Below are 17,472 nucleotides of genomic sequence, written 5' to 3' on the forward strand. Positions count from 1 at the left end.
AGAGTGTTCCCACACATCTTCACCCAGGCTCCTTCAGTGTCAACCAGGAAATTGGCTGGTACAATCCACAGAGCTTATTCAGATTTCACCAGTGTTAGAGGCGTGTGTGTGTGTGTGTTTGTGTGTGTGTGTATTTTATGTAGTTTTATCACGTGTAATGTCATGTAACAGTGACCACACAAAAAGGTTCTCTCATACTATTTCTGTATAGAGAGATACCTCTTCTCCAACAGTTCCCAGACCTGGCAACCACTCATCTGTTCTCTATTTCTATGATTTTTGTTGTTTTAAGAATTTTATGTAAGCGGACAGTATGGAAACTTTGGAGATTATCCTTTTTACTCAGCATATTTTCCTAATATTTAATCCAAGTTATTGCATGTAATACTAGTTTGTTCCATTTTGAGTCCTAGTCTGTGCTGTGGATATACCATTCTTGCCATTCACTCATTAAAGGAAATTGGGTTGTTCCCAGTTCTTGGCTATAATAACTAGAGCGGCTAAGAAGAGTCCTTGAACATAAGTTTTCATTTCTACGGGATAAATGTCCCAAAGTGCAATTAGGAAGTATATATTTAGCTCTAAAAGAAACTGAGAAACTATTTTCTAGAGTGCCTGTACTAATTTACATTCCCAGTAGCAATGCATGGGTGGTCCAGTTTCTCAGCATACTCACCGGCATTGAGTTTTATTACTATTTTTTAAATTATAGCTATTCTGCTATGCATGTAGTGATATCTTTATGATTTTAATTTTAATTTTCTAATGGCTAATGATGTTGAACATCTCTTCATGTGTGTGTGTGTTTTTTTTTTTTTTTTTGACATCTTGATATCCTCTTCAGTGAAATATGTGTTTATGACTTTGGTCATTTTCTAACTGGAGTGTTTGTTTTTTACCATTGAATTTTCAGAGTTTTCTATACATTCCAAGTATAAAGCCTTTGTGGGATATGTGATTCGCACATATTTTCTCTTTGTAGTTTGTAGGTTGTGTTTTCATCCTTTAGCAGGATCTTTCACAGAGTAAGTTTTAAATTTAATGAGATCTGGATTCTAGGTTTTTTTTTTTTTTCTTTTTGTGGATTATGCTTTTGGTGTCAAGTTTAAGAACACTTCACCTAGGCATAGGTCTTGAAGATTTTCTCCTATGTTTTATCCCTAAAATTTAAAAAAGTTTTATTTTACATTTAAGTCCATTTTGAGTTAATTTTTCTAGAAGATATGAGACTTAAGTTGAATAGATTGAGATTCGTTTTTTGGCCTCTGAATGCTCAAATGCTTGAGCATTTGGAAAGGCTCTTCCTCCTCCTTTGAATTGCTTTGTGTCTTTGTAAAAAATCCACCCAGGTCTATTTCTGGATTCTCTCTTCTTTTGTGTTGCCCAGTGTGTCAGTCCCTCTGCTAATATCGCTCTGTCTGGATTTCTGTAGCTATATAGTGAGAATTAACGCCAGGAAGGGTGCATTAATTTTCTTTATTCTCCCAGTTTCTTTTCTTTATTCCTCTTCCTCTCCCTCTTCCTCCTTCTTCTCTTCATCTACCTGAAGAGTTTTATATATATTCTAGAGTTTTGGAATAAACTTATCTATGTCTACAGAAAAAACTTTCTAGGATTTGATAGAGTTTGCATTAAACCTATGGACAAATAGGGGAAGTATTGACATCTTTACTATGTTGAGTCTTATAATCCTTGATCATGATTTTTTTTTTTTAAATTTTGTCTTATTTGATTTATTTCATCAGCATTTTGTAATTTTTCAACATACCAATCCTGTACTTGTCTTGTTAGATTTATACCTAAGTATTATTTTACTTATGATAGTGTCAGATAAACTGTAATATTTTTGTCAAGAAACATATTTAATTCCACATACTTACTTATCAATATTTTGTTTTCATTTTTAAAGACACTGTTTTTTCTGCTTTTACAATCAATACATGTTCATTGCAGACAACTAGAAATGAATCAAAGTGTAAAGTGAAAAATAACAATCACCCATAATCTTCATCCTCCCCAGAGATAACTACCATTAGCAGTTTGATGCCTTTCCCCTCAGTGTCTACATAGTTTTAAAAATTGAAGTGTAATGGACATACAACACTGTTAGCTCCAAATATGCAACATAGTGATTGAATATTTCTATAGATGACAAAATGATCACTGTGCTAAATCTAGTTACCATTTGTCACCATATAAAGATATTACAATGTAATTGGCTATATTCCACATGTTGTATATTTCATACTCATGACCCATTTATTTTGTAACTGGAAGTTTGTACCTCTTAATCCCCTTTACCTATTTCACTCACCCCTGACACTGCCCTCCCCTCTGGCCACCACCTGTTTATTCTCTGTATGTATAATTCTGTTTCTTTTTTTTTTTTTTTTGGATATATTTGTTCATCTGTTTTATTTTTCAAATACCATATTTAAATGAAATGATGGCATTTGTCTCTCTCTGTCTGACTTACTTCACTTAGCATAATACCCTCTAGGTGAATCCATGTTGCTTTAAATGGCAAAATTTCCTTTTTTATGGCTGAGTAATATTCCATTGTGTATACACACACCTACACCCCCCACCCCCACATAATATCTTCTGTCTCCACTCATTTCTTGATGGGCATGTAGGTTGCTTCCATATCTTGGCTGTTGTAAATAACGCTGCAATGAACTTAAGAGTGCATGTATCTTTTTGAATTAGTGTATTTGTTTTCTTCAGATAAATAACCAGGAGTAAAATTGCTGGGTAGTATGACAGTTCTCTTTTTAATTTTTTGAGGAATCTCTGTACTGTTTTCCATAGGCTGCACCAATTTACATTCCCACCAACAGTAAATGAGGGTTCCCTTTCTCCACATCCTCACCAATACTTGTTATTTGTTGTTTTTTTGGTGATAGCCATTCTGACAGGTGTAAGGTGATGTCTCATTGTGGTTTTGATGTGTATCTCCCTGCTGATGAGTGATACTGAACATCTTTTCATGTGCTTGTTGGCCACTTGTAGTTGTCTTTGGAGAAATGTCGTTTCAGGTCCTCTACCCGATTTTTAATCAGGTTGTTTGCTTTTTTGATGTTTAGTTGTATGAGTTCTTTCTATATATTGAATATTAAACTTTTATGGGATATATCATTTGCAAGTATCTTTTCTCATTCAGTAGGCTTCTTTTTCATTTAGTTGACAGTTTCCTTCACTGTGCAAAAGCTTTTTAGTTTGATGTAGTCCCATTTGTTTGCTTGTTTGTTTTTGCTTTTGTTTCCCTTGCCAGAGGAGATACATCCAAAAAATATATTGCTAAGACTACTGTCAAAGTGTGTACTGCCTATGTTTTCTTCTAGGGGTTTCACTGTTTCCGGTCTTACATTAAGGTCTTTAATCCATTTTGAGTTTATTTTCGTATATGGTGTGAGGAAGTAGCCCATTTGATTCTTTTGCATGTAGTTGTCCAGTTTTCCCAACGATTTACTGAAAAGACTGCCTTTTCCCCATTGTATATTCTTGCCTCCTTTGCCATAGATTAATTGACCATATGTGTGTGGGTTTATTTCTGGGCTCTCTATTCTGTTCCATTTGTCTGTTTGTGTGCCAGAGCCTTAGTGTGAGTGTGTGTGTGTATTTTAAGTTGCTAATCTCTTAATTTTGAACTCATTCTGACAACCCTGCCTTTTTACTCTCCTCTCCACAGTTAATGTTTTGGACATCACATTTGACATCCTTTTGCTTTGTGTATCCCTTAACTACTGGCTGCAGGGCCAGGGGGAACTGGGACTGGTGGTGATCCACTTGTGGGGAGGCTGGTTCCTCTCACAGCTGGCTGCTTGACCTCAGAACCGGTTCTGACTGGCTGGTGGGTGGGGAAGTCCCCGGTACTAACAGCCTAGAGGGAGGGCTCCAATATGATGCTCATCAGCACCTGTGTTTTTGTGGAAGAACGAGCTCCCCAGAAGGACTCCACCAGGGTCTTTGTCCCCAAGGTGAGCTCCAGTTGCCTCCTGCCTCTCTGGGAGACTCTCCAAGATCAGCAGGTCAGTCTGTCCCAGGCTCCTTTCAAATTACTGCCTCTGCCATGAGTCTCGGAGCATACGAGATTTTGTTCTTTTTTTTAATTTTTAATTTTTTTATTGAAATATAGTCAGTTTACAATGTTGTGTCAGTTTCTGGTGTACAGCATAACTCCTTCAGTCATTCATGAACATACATATATTCATTTTTATATTTTTTCTCATCATAACCTACTACAAGATACTGAATACATTTCCCTGTGCTATACAGTATCAACTCGTTTATCTATTTTATATATACCAGTGAGATTGTGTTCTTTAAGGAAGGAGTCTCTATTTCCACAGTCCTCTGACTCTCCCAAAAGCATGTCCTGCTGGCCTTCAAAGCCAGATGTTCTGGGAACTTGTCTTCCTGGCACAGGACCTCTGGGCTGGGGCGATCCCACTCCTCGTTCCTTGTGGAGACCCTCTGCTACTGTAATTACCCTCCCTGGGGTGGGTCACCCACCTGGGGGTGTGGGTCTTGACTGTCCCAGAACTCCGCCCCACCGGCCTGTCTCGTTGTGGTTCCTTCTTTACGTCTTTAGTCATAGGAGATCTTTTCTGTGAACCTTCAGATGGTTCTCTGTAAATTGCTGGGATTTTGGTGAGCCTGTGGGAAGAGGTGAGCTTAGGGTCTTCCTACTCCAACATCTTGGTTGCTTCCTGTCCAGAATCTCTCAATATTTTATTTTCAGAGTAAGAAAAAACTATGTGAGCATGCTAATTTTAATTTCATAACATCCCTGATTTCATGTGAAAAATTCACGAGGTGAATTGAATATTTTCTACCTGGTTTTCCACTTGGACTTTGAGTGTGAAATTGCCTCTCTCTCTCTGTGTGTGTGTGTGGTCTGAAAGTAATGCACTTTTGACTTACTGGTTTGATTTTGCTTTTATCGACAAGGTATAATAAACTCCAGTATATAAGGACCTTTGTTATTTCTGTTCATCGGTGGAGGAACGTCAAGGCAGATCAAGCCCACACTGTAGCTCTTCTATTTTGTGTATGTAACATAAATTGGGTCCAGTTCTCCAGGTGGGGTCCTCCGTGGTACAAACGCCTTGCTCATCTTCATGAGCCATGGGGGGAGGAGGACTTGACGTGTACACACCCAACCCGAGGATGCAGGTTTAGTATTGATGCAGATTCTGGCTGTGCAGTGGTGCCCAGGCTGTGGCTGTCCCGGGGCTGTTTGCTGGTAACCCCCAGGTCCTCTGGTGAGGGGGGCGGGAGGGAGCTTCTCCCCTCACAGAGGGGCTCAACACCCTCCCAGCACTGGGAGCAGCAGAAGGCTTGGGGTGGGGGAGAGCCCAATGCGACATCAACGAGGCCAGAAGGAGGAGAATGAGGGTGCAGTGTCACCGGGGCCCCTGTCATTTCATTAGTCTCAAGAGGTAGTGCCTCTTACCAGCCCTGCTTTGTGGGTGAGAAAACAGAATCTCAGTGGGATGGTGAGACCTGTCCCCAGATCTTGCTGGCAGACAGTGGGGTGGCCACACAATGAACCGTGCAGTCTCTCATTCCAGAGGTGATGGGGCATGGCCCTCTTCCTGCCACTTCAGGCCCTCACTGAGTGCCCCCCCCCCAGGGACTTGTCTCCAGGTAGGATGGGGCTGGGGGAAGCCACCCCCACACCGCACAACAGCTGTGGTCTCTCCGTGGTCCCCAGTGAGTGCTGAGCTGGCCAGCAGGACCGACCTACTCCCCGGTGGAGGCTGGTGTGTTACGTGCCGGGTCTCTCTCCAGGCAGCGGTGAGGGCGTGAACAAGGGCGCTGAGCACAGAGAGCACGCAGAGCGCGCAAATGGGACACGGGGCCGATCTCTGCTTACAGAACACACGGTTCAGAACAAAGAGGACCGAGTCATACTGGGCAGGTCAGGGTGAGAAATGCGCTGAGCGGGCTGCCGGACGTCTGCGGAGCGCTCTGGCGAGACTTCGCAGGCAGGACACGAGCCCCTCGTGAAAGCGGGTGGGTAAATCCAGGCTCAGAGTGCCCCGGTGCCTAGAAGGCACCTGCAGCTTAGAGATGCTTTCAGAGCTTGATGTGTTGACCAATGAGTGAGCAAAAGGAAAAAAAAAAAGCTCATATGACGGATGAGACCAAGAGGGCCTTCCCACAAATTTCACTTTTGAGGTTGGGCAACAGGGGTTTTTAAAAATCTAGAAGTGATGATGTCCTTGGGGGTGAGATAGTCTTTACAGGACCTTGAATAAGTTACTTCAAATCCCGGCACGCAGGTTTCCTCATCGCCTGTGTTGCAGGACTACTGTTAAGATGGCAGCCTGCAGGAGGAGACCATTAGCTCCTGGGGAGCTGCCTCAGGCACAGGGCGGCCCCTGGGGCCCTCGTATTTGTCCCTTAGCAGCACCCCCTTTCCTTTGGTGTTATTTTTATTTTTCCTTCCACGTATGAGCTTGCTTGCACTCTGTTTCTGCCTCTTCCTCTGTGCCTCTGTCTAATACGTGCATCCCCACCTGCCTTCCCCTCGTTCTCTCACTGACTGCTTCTGCTTTCTCTGCCTCTCAGGTGTGGAACTTTTGAGGTAGAGAAGGTGACTGGCTGCTGAGCTCTCGGTTGCATCCAATCCTCTGTGTTGGGAGGAGTCACTTGTGGGAGGAGCAGGCAAAATGGAAGGAGCCTGGATGGGTAACGGAGCCTGCCCGGTGGAACAGTGCTGTTGCGGGAGCTGTTAGACCACGTGGGCTATTTTTCCCCAGAGGCATTGTTTTCCTCTCCATCTGAGCCAGGCTCCTCTTGGCAGGGTTTCAAGAAGATGGAGGGGCCTGTGTTCAGGGTGAGCTCACCAGAACCGTTTGATAAATTCACGTCTTGGGAGCACTGGGACTTTGCCTCTAAGACTCATTTCCTTTCCTTTTGCTGTCGTGGTATTTGCTAGATGCTGTCTCAACCAAATTCCTGCTTTCAGTCGTTTGGAAGGAAGGCGAAGGGCGATTTCTCACCTGCGCACACTCTCCCTTCTCCTTCACAGTGGCCAGCTGCTCAGAGAAGCTGCAATTCAATTGCTTGAAACAGCAACGAAAACAAAGCAACCTAAGCAAAGCAAGCAAACAAAACCAAACGCACTGACGTTCAATGAGAGGGAACAGGATTCTAAAGTGACCTTGGTCTTTTACCCAAAGTCAGTGACAGTTGATCAGAGAATGTAATGACGAGATTAAATTCAGTCCCAATGCAGGAGGAAAACTGATAGGATGTACCAGTGTCCAAGGATGTGGAGATGAGAGAGGTTCCGGGAGGGAAGTACGCGTGCTGGGGTGCCCAGGGCGAGGGGACTTCCATCTCGCTGGTGGAAGATGCATTTCCTGTGGGTGGCAGGGCAAGTCTAGAGGAACTAAAGAAATAGAAAACTAACAAACTGGCTTCCCTGGTGCTGAAACTGTTTGCTGATTCTTTCTGATCAAGACATCCTACAACTTGCTTTCTCTCCCTCACTGCTTTTGTGCTAAACAGCCCCCAGAGTTTCCCCTTACCCTCTGCACTCCCTGTGCATTCTTCACTGAGAATAGCTTTAATCCAGAGGCTATGCTCCAGGAGGGAGGTGGTAGATGATAATCTTAGAAGAATGGACAGACCCTCTGGAGCTCCTCCATGATGCCAGGAAGATTCATTGAGGTTAAGAGGAACGTAGCAGCCTGTAAAATACCCTAATTTTCATCACCTTTTCTTCTCCATCCATTTTTTCTATAAAACCTCAAGGCCCCAACCACAGTTCCTAAAGCACGAACCTACTGTAACTCCCCTTTGCCTGGAAAAGCAAGAAAGCATTTTTTTCTGATTCTCCCCAAACTCTGCCTCTGAGTCTCAGTCTGGCTATCGGGGTACAGAGGCTGGTTTTATGGCAACAGAACAAACAGAGCTTTGGGGCGTTTGAAGTCGCTATGAGGGGACACTCCTCCAGACCCCTCCCCAGACTCCTGTCTTGTCCTGGCATCTGAATCCATCTGCGGTTCAGGTGAGCCTGCGGGGAGTGCTGGCCCTGGGGGTCGGGATGGTGGCCTTTCCCCTCAAGTATGTGGGCAGACGGGGTGCCTCTAAGGGATGGGGGTTAGGAGTCAGGTGGGGAAGGAGTTTCCTGTCTGAGAGGCCGGAGGATGGCTAGTTCCTGAGTCCCCAGTAGCCTTGTGAAGTCTGTGTTCCCATTTCCAGGCCACAGACTCCCCCAGGGTCTGAGTTGAGGCCGAGGGGCCCCAGGTTCCCGCTGGGCATGACTGGATGTGTGGAGGGCCTCCTGCCCCCAGGTGCAGGGCTGGGTCCCACAGCCAGCGGGGCATTCATTTGAGTCATAAAATCTTCAGGCATCACAATGGAAAACACCCTAAGCCTCCCGGCCCTGTGTGGGGAGACAGGGAACAGACAGAGGTGGCGGCCGTGGTGAGGCGAGCAGAGGAGCTGGAGGGCGAGATCGCGTGGGCCGCAGAGGTTTCATTGACTCCCACGGTGGCTGTCAAGAGGCTGCATGAACCTGCAGGCAGCCCACTGGCTGGGGCCTTGCCGACTGGGGAGCCTGACTCGGCGGGTCCCGGGGGAGGTGTGCAATTCCAGAGGCACCTGCTCCGAGCAGGAAGGTCCTAGGGCGACGGCAGCAGAACTGAACCTTTGTCCAAATGAGCCCAAAGACCATGCCAATGGGGGAGCCAGATAGGAGGGGCTGAATCTGGGTGGCTGGGCCTCCCTGGGGTTGGCATTGCTGGGAGGCCACAGGGCTCCATGAACGTGATGTGGAGAGCAGTTTCTCCATTTGGACGTGGACATGCCACAGGACACAGAGGGGACACGGAGGGGGCTGGATGCAGGCGGGCAGAACCTGGGCCCCGTCTCTCTGCTCGCCCTGCCCCCACCATCTCAAAGCTGAATCCCTGTCCATCTGGTGTGTGCTGGGTAGTGTTTTGGAGTGAGGTGAACCTGACTTTGAGTGTTAGCCGCACCACATGCTGACTTTGTGCCTCCACTGAGCTCCGATTTTTCATACCATGACGGGGACAGGAATGACCACCCCAGGGCAGTGGTTTCAGAAGCATTCTGTGGCTCTGCTCTCCTAGGGCAGCTGCTCCCCCAGCTCAGGGACGCCTCCTCTAGGCAACTGCCTGGCTGAGCTCAGAACCCCTTCCCAGCCGCAGGGCCCTGGACTTCTGGGGCCCTTGATCCGTGTTTCTGAGTGTCTCTCCCTCAGCAGATGTCGGTGCCAGGGCTGGCTGGGCCTCCACTCTCTCCCAGGGAAGTAGGGGAGGGGAGAATGAGTCCAGGCTCTGGAGTCAGACAGGATGCACCCCAGCCCTTCGGTTGCTGGAAACCCACCAGCTTTGTGACCCGAGGTTCAATTTCCTGCTCCTTCAAGGTAGGCGCTGACCAGGGCAACCTGGTGTAGTGGAAAGATCAGAGGATTTGCAATTAGACACGGGCTGGATCCTAGCCTTATTGCTAACTCCATGCCTATTCATGTGATAACTATAGGCCAATCACTGCATCTCACTGAGCCTCAATTTCCATGTCTGTAAAGTGGGTTGCTGCTGCTAAGCTGTGGAGAGATTAAGGTGCTGGCACTGGGTAGGTCCTTCTCTCTGCCTCCCACGCCCAATGGAAGTGATCTGTCCTTTCCCGCCCACCCTCTTCTGAGCCTAAATTTCCTCAGCCATATAATGCTGATGACGTTGCTCATAGCGCTCCATCCGCTTATTCCCTCCCACCTGCGCTGCCGTCCTCTGGCTGATGTTTGTTGAATGCTCCGTCCCAGGCACTGTCCCTCACCCATGGGGCTACCGTGAGACCGCAGAACACAGCCCACAGCAGCCAGCTAGGTCATGGGGCTCCCTGAGGAGCACACACCGTGGCACAGAATATTAACACTCATCTGTGACTTTCCGTGAGCGGATGGATCCAGTCACAAATGAGACCCCACTCCCATACAAACAAGGACACCGAGGAGCCACTCAGTGACCTGGCCAATTTGACTGGCTGCTGATTCTCCTCCAGTGACAACTCCAGCCTTGATCTGTTCTTCTTATTTCCTAGATAGAAGTTACTAAGACACCCGCTCACTGAATTCCTTCCATGCTCCGACAGCAGTCAACCTACAGTAGACTCCAGCTGTCTTGGACTTTTTCCAAAGTCACTCATCTTAAGACCCAATCCTATAATAAGCCCTTCTGGACTCTCTTGTCTCAAGATGCCCCAGCCTCCCTGTGCCTGCAGCCTTCCTTGCTGCAGTAAGTAGAACACCCAGTCCTGTTTGAGGGTGTTCTTGGTGGTCTTTGGCTGGTGGGCATCAAAAGTCAATATTGACACTGAATAAAATATCGGAAATCAAAGTGCTTTGCAAGTTTCAAAGCCCTCCACAAATGAGGAGGTGGGCTCGCTTCTCTTCCGAGGCAGAGGACCGAGTCCCATGAGGAATGCTCCAGCCGCACCCCGTGGGTGATTGCAAGTTCCACCTGCATATCAGGCCAACCCGGGGAAGCCCTGCATGTTCCAAGTTAGTGGAGTTCTGAATCAAAAGGACTGTGGTTTGATGATTTTTCAAGCTCGTTTAGCAAACTTGTCACGACCTCCACCAGTCCAGAAGGTGATTCACATAGGAGCAAACCTAAAGCCACAATTTTAATTACATTTGAATTTGGTTCCCCCATAGCAGCAGGAAAACGTTCAACCTAGGAACTCACCACACCTTGTGGACACATCCCCAGCTGCCGACATCTGGCCTTTAGTCACTGCTTAGTATTTGATTCATTCAGAAAGCACTTTGACTTCTGTGCCCGACCATCCAGGAGCTGGGGGCGACATCAACAGATAGAGAGGCACACATATTTGTCAACAGATGGGTTACAAGGAATGCAATTGTATGCAGAGTGCCTTTGCTTTAAAAAAGCATTAGTACATAAATTAGTCTGTCAGAAAATGTGTGCAGCTAATTGCACAGAAAAAAAGTGGTTCCTGTAGTCACATCATTGACGTAGAGTCGCTTCTTGCAAAGCAAGAGTGATTGGGCATCTTATTAATGGAACAGAAGCCAAACTGTATTCATTAAATTGCTTTTTTGAGGGAAGAAGCCTATTAGAATCCATTTTATAACATATTTATTCCTTTTTACAGCTTAATAAGTATTTAACTCTTGTTCGTGGACCAACTAAAGAAGTGATTTTTGCCGTTTTTGGAGAAATATTGCAAACAAACAATAAACTGGAATAAGTAAAGATTGTCAGAACAGGCAGGGCTGAAGGCTTCGGGGGGCTCAGCGTTTCTGCGTCTGGCTAGGGGGCCTGCGTTGGGAAGGGGAATTTCAGGGAATTACAGGTTGACAAGCCCGGATGGAACCATGGGACGGGAGATGATTTGATTAGAATGATCAGGTGTGTAGATGAATGAGCCAAGGTTCATACCTGAATTGAAGGTAAACTCCTGAGCTGAGGGCAAGCACCTGAACTGCGTGTGGATAATCACCACCAGTTCCGCTGGGCCGTCATCACTTGTTGCAAATCCGGCTGGTCTCTGTATGGGGACTTCTTGAAGCCTGGCATGAATCTTCTCATTTCGGGACCTGGCACACAGCAGGACTATTTAATATGTTCGATGCTGTTTGCTGGGAGAATCAGACCTCACCAGGACTCCTGCAGGCCGCATCGGTAGGGGGCAGTGCAGAGCAGCGGTTAGGCGCTCAGACACAGAGCCAATTGCCTGACTCCATCCTCTCTGTGCTTCTCAGCTGCACGACCTTCCTGCGCAGGTCACTTTAACTCTCTGCATATCAGTTTCTCTCCTGTAAACGGGTGGGGGGCATAGGCCTCTTTTGTGGGATTGGTGTGAGGATATAAAAGAGCGAGCCGGTAAAAAGCTTTCACGCAGGGTCTGGTGTGAGGTGCCGGGTGTGACCCTACGATCTGGGGCTGCTTCCTGCTGGAGGTCCCCTCAGGGCATGGGGCATCTGGGATGGTTTCGTGAAAAGCAAAGCTGTGGCAAATAAGGAATACCTTGTTTAGCGTTTTATATTTTCTAAGAACTTTTTGTCTTTGCCCTTTGGCCTTCTGTGTACAGAAATAACTGTTTACTTGAGGGCATTTCCCCTGGAAGGGAGTCACATTCAGTTGCTCGCAAGCCCTCTCCAACCTTGGACGTGATGGAGGAAGCCTTTGGTCCGCTGTCCTGGGTGCTGCTGGGTGCAGGGGCAGGAGATGGCAGGGGGACACCTTTCCATTCATCTCTGTGTCTCCACTGCTCGCGTTGGAACAAGTGAGGGTGGAGACAGCCCTCCAGGGCGAATGTGTCACGTCAGGGAGCAGCAGAGTCAGAAAGCAAGCAAGCCCAGGGTTTGGAGTGTAGGATTTAGGGGCTGAGGATGGGAAGCCTGGCAGGAAATAAGCTTACAGGGGGCTCCAGCCTGGAGCACTTTAAGGGTCAGTGAGCTCAACATGCCAGGTCCATGCTGCAGTCCAGGCAGACGGACCCCAGGTGCCCGTGACTGTGGGCAAGGCAGCAGAAGCCACACCATCTGGCTGGCCACATGGGAGGCCAAGCCCTCGGATTCTGGGAGACGTTTGAGGGGTCCATCCAGGTGGAGGTGAGCCTGCCGGGCAAGGGGCCGGCAATTTCTTCACCGAGGCAGCCTATGCCTTGGGCAAGTCCTTCGTCTGTGCACTGGGAACTGTGCTGACAAGTTCTGGGTCAGCAGTGGCTGAATGTTTATACAAATTAGTTTATGAGATGAATAAGACTTGTCAGATTTTAGGCCAGGATGTTACTGCTTTCCTGAATGGCAACCACCCTCTGTATTTTTATTACATCTTAGCTATAAAGCGCAGTCTGGAAAGTCTTTGAGGAGACTTGCTGAGCTGGCAAGGCAGGCTCTCCCTGGCTGGAAGGATCAGCTATTATTAAAATGAACCCATTAAGCAAGATAATTTATAAACTCCAGATGATCTCGTTTCTATTATCCTCTGAGAAGATTAACATTTTTAGTGTTTCTTTTATGAAGTTTTGGGGAAAGACAAATGCCCATGGTTAAATGGAAGCCCCATTTCCTGTCTTGCCAGTCTCTTTTTCTTAAGAGCCTGCACTCAGAAATACGGGTCACATTTCGCCGCATCTTGATCTGCCTGGTAATTTTTGATTGGATGTCAGACATCGTATGTTCACCTTCTTGGGTACTGGACAGTTTAAACTCCTGCCAGTATTCTTGAACTTTGTTTTGGGATTCAGTTAAATTATTTAGAAAGAGTCTGATCCTTTTGGGTTTTAAGTTTTTTTAGACAGGATTGGATTTTTTTACTCTGTCTAAGGTTAATTACTCCACACTTGTGAGGCAAGACCTTTCTGTATACTTAAAAAAAAAAAAAAAAACTGTGAGATTTTTCAGTCTGGCTGGTGAGGGCAATATTTCTGGCTCTGTGTGAGTTCTGACAACTGTTACTTTTCATTCTTTTAGGTCATTCTTCCCTGGTCTCGCATAGTTTCCTTGCATGCCTGTGCTGATCAGGACTCTGAATACACAAGGAGGGCCCCCTGCAAGTCTCCAGCATTCCCTCTCTTCCCTGGTGCTAGTTCTGCAAACTAGCCAGTCTCTCCAGAAGCTAAACTCAGGGAGACTGTGGGCTGCAGGTGAACCCTCTCCTTTGCCTGTGATCTGGAACTGCTTTCTGGGCAGCAAGCTGGGACCACCTTAAGGCTCTTCTCGCCTGCTGGCTGCCTCTCAAGGACCCCTGTCCTTTGGCTTGATGTACATTGTCGTGAAAACTGTTGTTTCATAGACTTAGTCTTTTTTTTTTTTTTTTTTTGACAGTTTCAGACAGGAGGGTAAGAAGTCTGGTCCTTGTCACTCCATCTTGGCTAGGACTCTCTTGTTCTCTCATTTGACAGGTTGGGAAGTTGAGACTCAAAAGATTTGAAGTAGTTTGCCTAAGCTGGTAGATGCGGGAACCAAGATCAAGCTCAATGATTTTTCCAGGACACTGTGCCATGCAGTCTTGGACTAATTACTTAAATTCTTTAAACATCAGTTTTTTCTCCTCAGAAAAATAGGGCAATGATGAGCTCTGCATGTACTGCAACCAGTCTGATGTCCGATGCGTGCTCACTGCTAACTTTGTCTTAAGTTCCTTCCTACCTGGTAGCTAAATGTTCAACTCACAGGTAAGGTTCTCATAGCCAGGACTGTGCACAACCACGTGGCATCTGGGTGAAGTGTGTTTGAGGGAACTCTGCTTTCTCTTTAACTGGGTGCCCAGAATCTTGGGAGTGAGGTGCCTGAAAGCATCACTTTCTGCAGCTTCTCTGGGTCTTGCTCTCGATACACGCTCGTCACTGGTGAAAATCAATCTTGACAACAAACAAAATAAGGTGAATATTGGTCTGTGGGTCTTCCTAAGACAAGGAAGCGACTCCTGAGACAGTGGTGTCATGAAAACTTTGTTCAAAGGATGCCCCTCCTGTTACTGAGTCCAAACTCGTACTGCTCACTGCACGACAGGCCAGTAAGTTGGGAGATGAGATGTTGGGGCAAAGGATAATGACTTTATTCAGAAAGCCAGCAGACGGAGAAGGTAGACTAATGTTCTGGAGAACCGTCTTCCCCAAGTCAGAAGTCAAGCTCCTTTTGTACTAAAAAGGGGAGGGGGTGTGGTTGGTTGTTGCAAACTTCTTGGTGTCAGAATCCTTTGTTCTTGCAGCTGTCCACGTAGGTCAGGTCATGGTGTCCCTGCAAATCTCCAACAAGACAATTGTTATTCTCTGTTCTGCAACTTTTTATCTCTATATGAATGGGAAAGTGTTACACCCTTAAAGGTCAGAGCCTTGAGAATGGGCTCTCCTGTCTGTTTCAGGCTCTAGGCAACATTCTTTTACAAAAGGTGCAGAACCAGCTTGACTGAGCACAGGAGACAGAGCACAGCGTTAGAGCCACTAATGTGGAGTCAGATTTGTTCTTCCCTATTTGTTACACTCCCTCTCACCCTGTTAATGCCTCAGGGACAAGTCTTATTTACTGGGATGAGGCAAAACCTCCAGTGCTCAGTAGCAGAAGCTCCTGGAGACTCAGTCCCAGCCGTTGGCCCTGCGAAGCTGTGTGATTCGGGGTTAGACTCAGCTCCTGCAGTAAGTAGTTCACTGTGTGAGCCTGGGCAGGTGACCTCCCTTCTCTGAATATCATTTTCTTCATCTGTAAAATGGGGATATTTGTACCTAATTTTGTAAGGTTGTTATGAGGTTTGGAGATAAGGCATATAAAGTATCATATAGTAGATGCTCAATAAATGATAAATAAACTAGAAAGCTTAAATTGTACCTAACCAGCATGTTTCCAAAGGAGGTTTGAGGGTCAAGCATGAGGACAGATTTCAGAGCTATTGCAACGTGATATGAAATCATTAGGCCCCCGGGATCTCATATAAAATTAATCTTAATCAGGTGAACCTGCTATCAATTTGTATTACGAAAATTTTATTTTGCTGCATGGTGGCTGGAATAGAGTAGGACATTTAGAATACCCATGCTATGAGGAAGCCTGTGCAGAGATGAGTGCAGAAAGGCTGAGTTTATTTCAGCAAGGACAGAAAAAGCCCACCGAGTTTGCCTTTAGATCCAGCACCAAAGAAGAGAGATGTGGGAGCTCCCACCGCGAAGCGTGTTTTCCTGCCATCTCTTATCTGTCTTCACTGGAACACTTACTGTGTGTCAGGTGACCACTGGGCCAGGTACTCCCTGTGTTATATTTTACTTAACCCTCATATCAGCCCTTCAGTGTCAGGATTGCGTGTGGGGACCTGGAAGCTCAGGGCGGGCATGGCTTAAGCAGGCTCTGTAGCTGGTGGCTAACCACCCTGGGACAAGAACTCGGGTCAGCCTGACTCCGGGCTGCCTCTTTCAGAGGAAGGTGGGCCTGGTCACTGCGCATGCTCAGTGGGCTGGGGCCGGTGTCTGCAGGCAGCAGAGCATCCTTAGAGCCTGGCAGGGAAGCTGGGGATGTGAGGAGCCCACCTCCTGGTGCACAGGATGCTGCAGTGAAGACGATGCCAGGCACTTGAGGACTCATAACCACCTTGACTGGGGACATGAGTGGTTCCAAAGCCTCGGGTAGAAGTGGTAACCAGTGGTCATCCCTTCTTGGTCCCAAATTCAGGGGGTAGGTTTTCAGCATTTTACTGTTCAGAGGAGATCTTTACTGCAGGATTTTTTTTTTTTAATAGGTACAGTTTATTAGGTTAAACTTACCTTCTGTCCTGGTCTGTGGAAATCTATTTTTCCTGAATGGATGTTGAGTTTTTTCAATGCTTTTTCTGCATCTGTTAAGATGTTCATATGATTTTACTCCTTTATTCTGATACTGTGTTGAATTACATTGGTTGAATTTTAAATGTAGACCAATCTTACATTCTTAAAATAAACTCAACTGGGTTCCTTGTTATATATCACTGGGTTAAATTTGCTGGTATTTTGTCTATGGCTTTTGCATCCATGTTCGTGAGAGACTGGTGTGTGATTTTTTTTTCCTTCTTGTAATGCCCTTGTCAACTTTTGTTAGCAAAGTTAGAGTGAGTTGGGAAATGTTCCCTTCTATTCCACTGTCTGGAAGAGTTTGTGTAAGATTTGCATCTTCCTTCCTTCCTTCCTTCCTTCCTTCCTTCCTTCCTCTCTTCCTTTCTTTCTTTCTTCCTTTCTTTCTCTTTCTTTCTTTCTCTCTATTTCTCTCTCTCTCTTTCCCATTTAGACCTGGGGATGTCTTTGTGGGAAAAATTTTAGTTAATTATTCAATTATTGAAACAATATCAACCTATTTAGATTTTCTTTTTACATCAGTTTTGGTAAGTTGTGTTTTTCAAAGAATTTATCCATGTTACTTAAATTTTTATATGTATTACCATAAAGTTTTTAGAAAATTTTTTCTTTTTAGTCACTGTATAATCTATGCTGATGATTCTTCTTTTGGTTCTGATATTAGTTAATTGTACCTTCTCTATTTCTTGACTGAATAGCTTACATTAAAAAAAAACAATATTTGATGATGTTGAGTTTTTTGTATTATATGTTTGTTTCCTGTTTCTTTAATTTCTGTTCTTAATTTTATTGTTCCTGTGACTACTGTCTTTGTTTTCATTTTCTTTACTGTTTTATTATTTTTAAGAACATTCTTAGATAATTGTTTTTTAACCTCTGTTCTTTAATTATCTACATTTATGGCTATATAATTCTACCTTTGAATCTAGCTGTAACCCACAACACTGATATGTCATGTCTTTATTATCAGTTAAAAACATTAAAAAATTTCCACTGTGATTTTCCTTCCCTTTGACTCATGGATTTATTATGCAAGTGTTTTGCTTTGTGGGGATTTTATACTTACCTTTTGTGGTTGATTTCTTCTTTAGAATGCTGGAAGAATATACTCTGAGTGATTCAAAGACTTGAGACTTGCTTTAG

Source organism: Camelus bactrianus, chromosome 5 (assembly GCF_048773025.1).
Source record: "Camelus bactrianus isolate YW-2024 breed Bactrian camel chromosome 5, ASM4877302v1, whole genome shotgun sequence".
In the NCBI taxonomy this organism is placed as follows: domain Eukaryota; kingdom Metazoa; phylum Chordata; class Mammalia; order Artiodactyla; family Camelidae; genus Camelus; species Camelus bactrianus.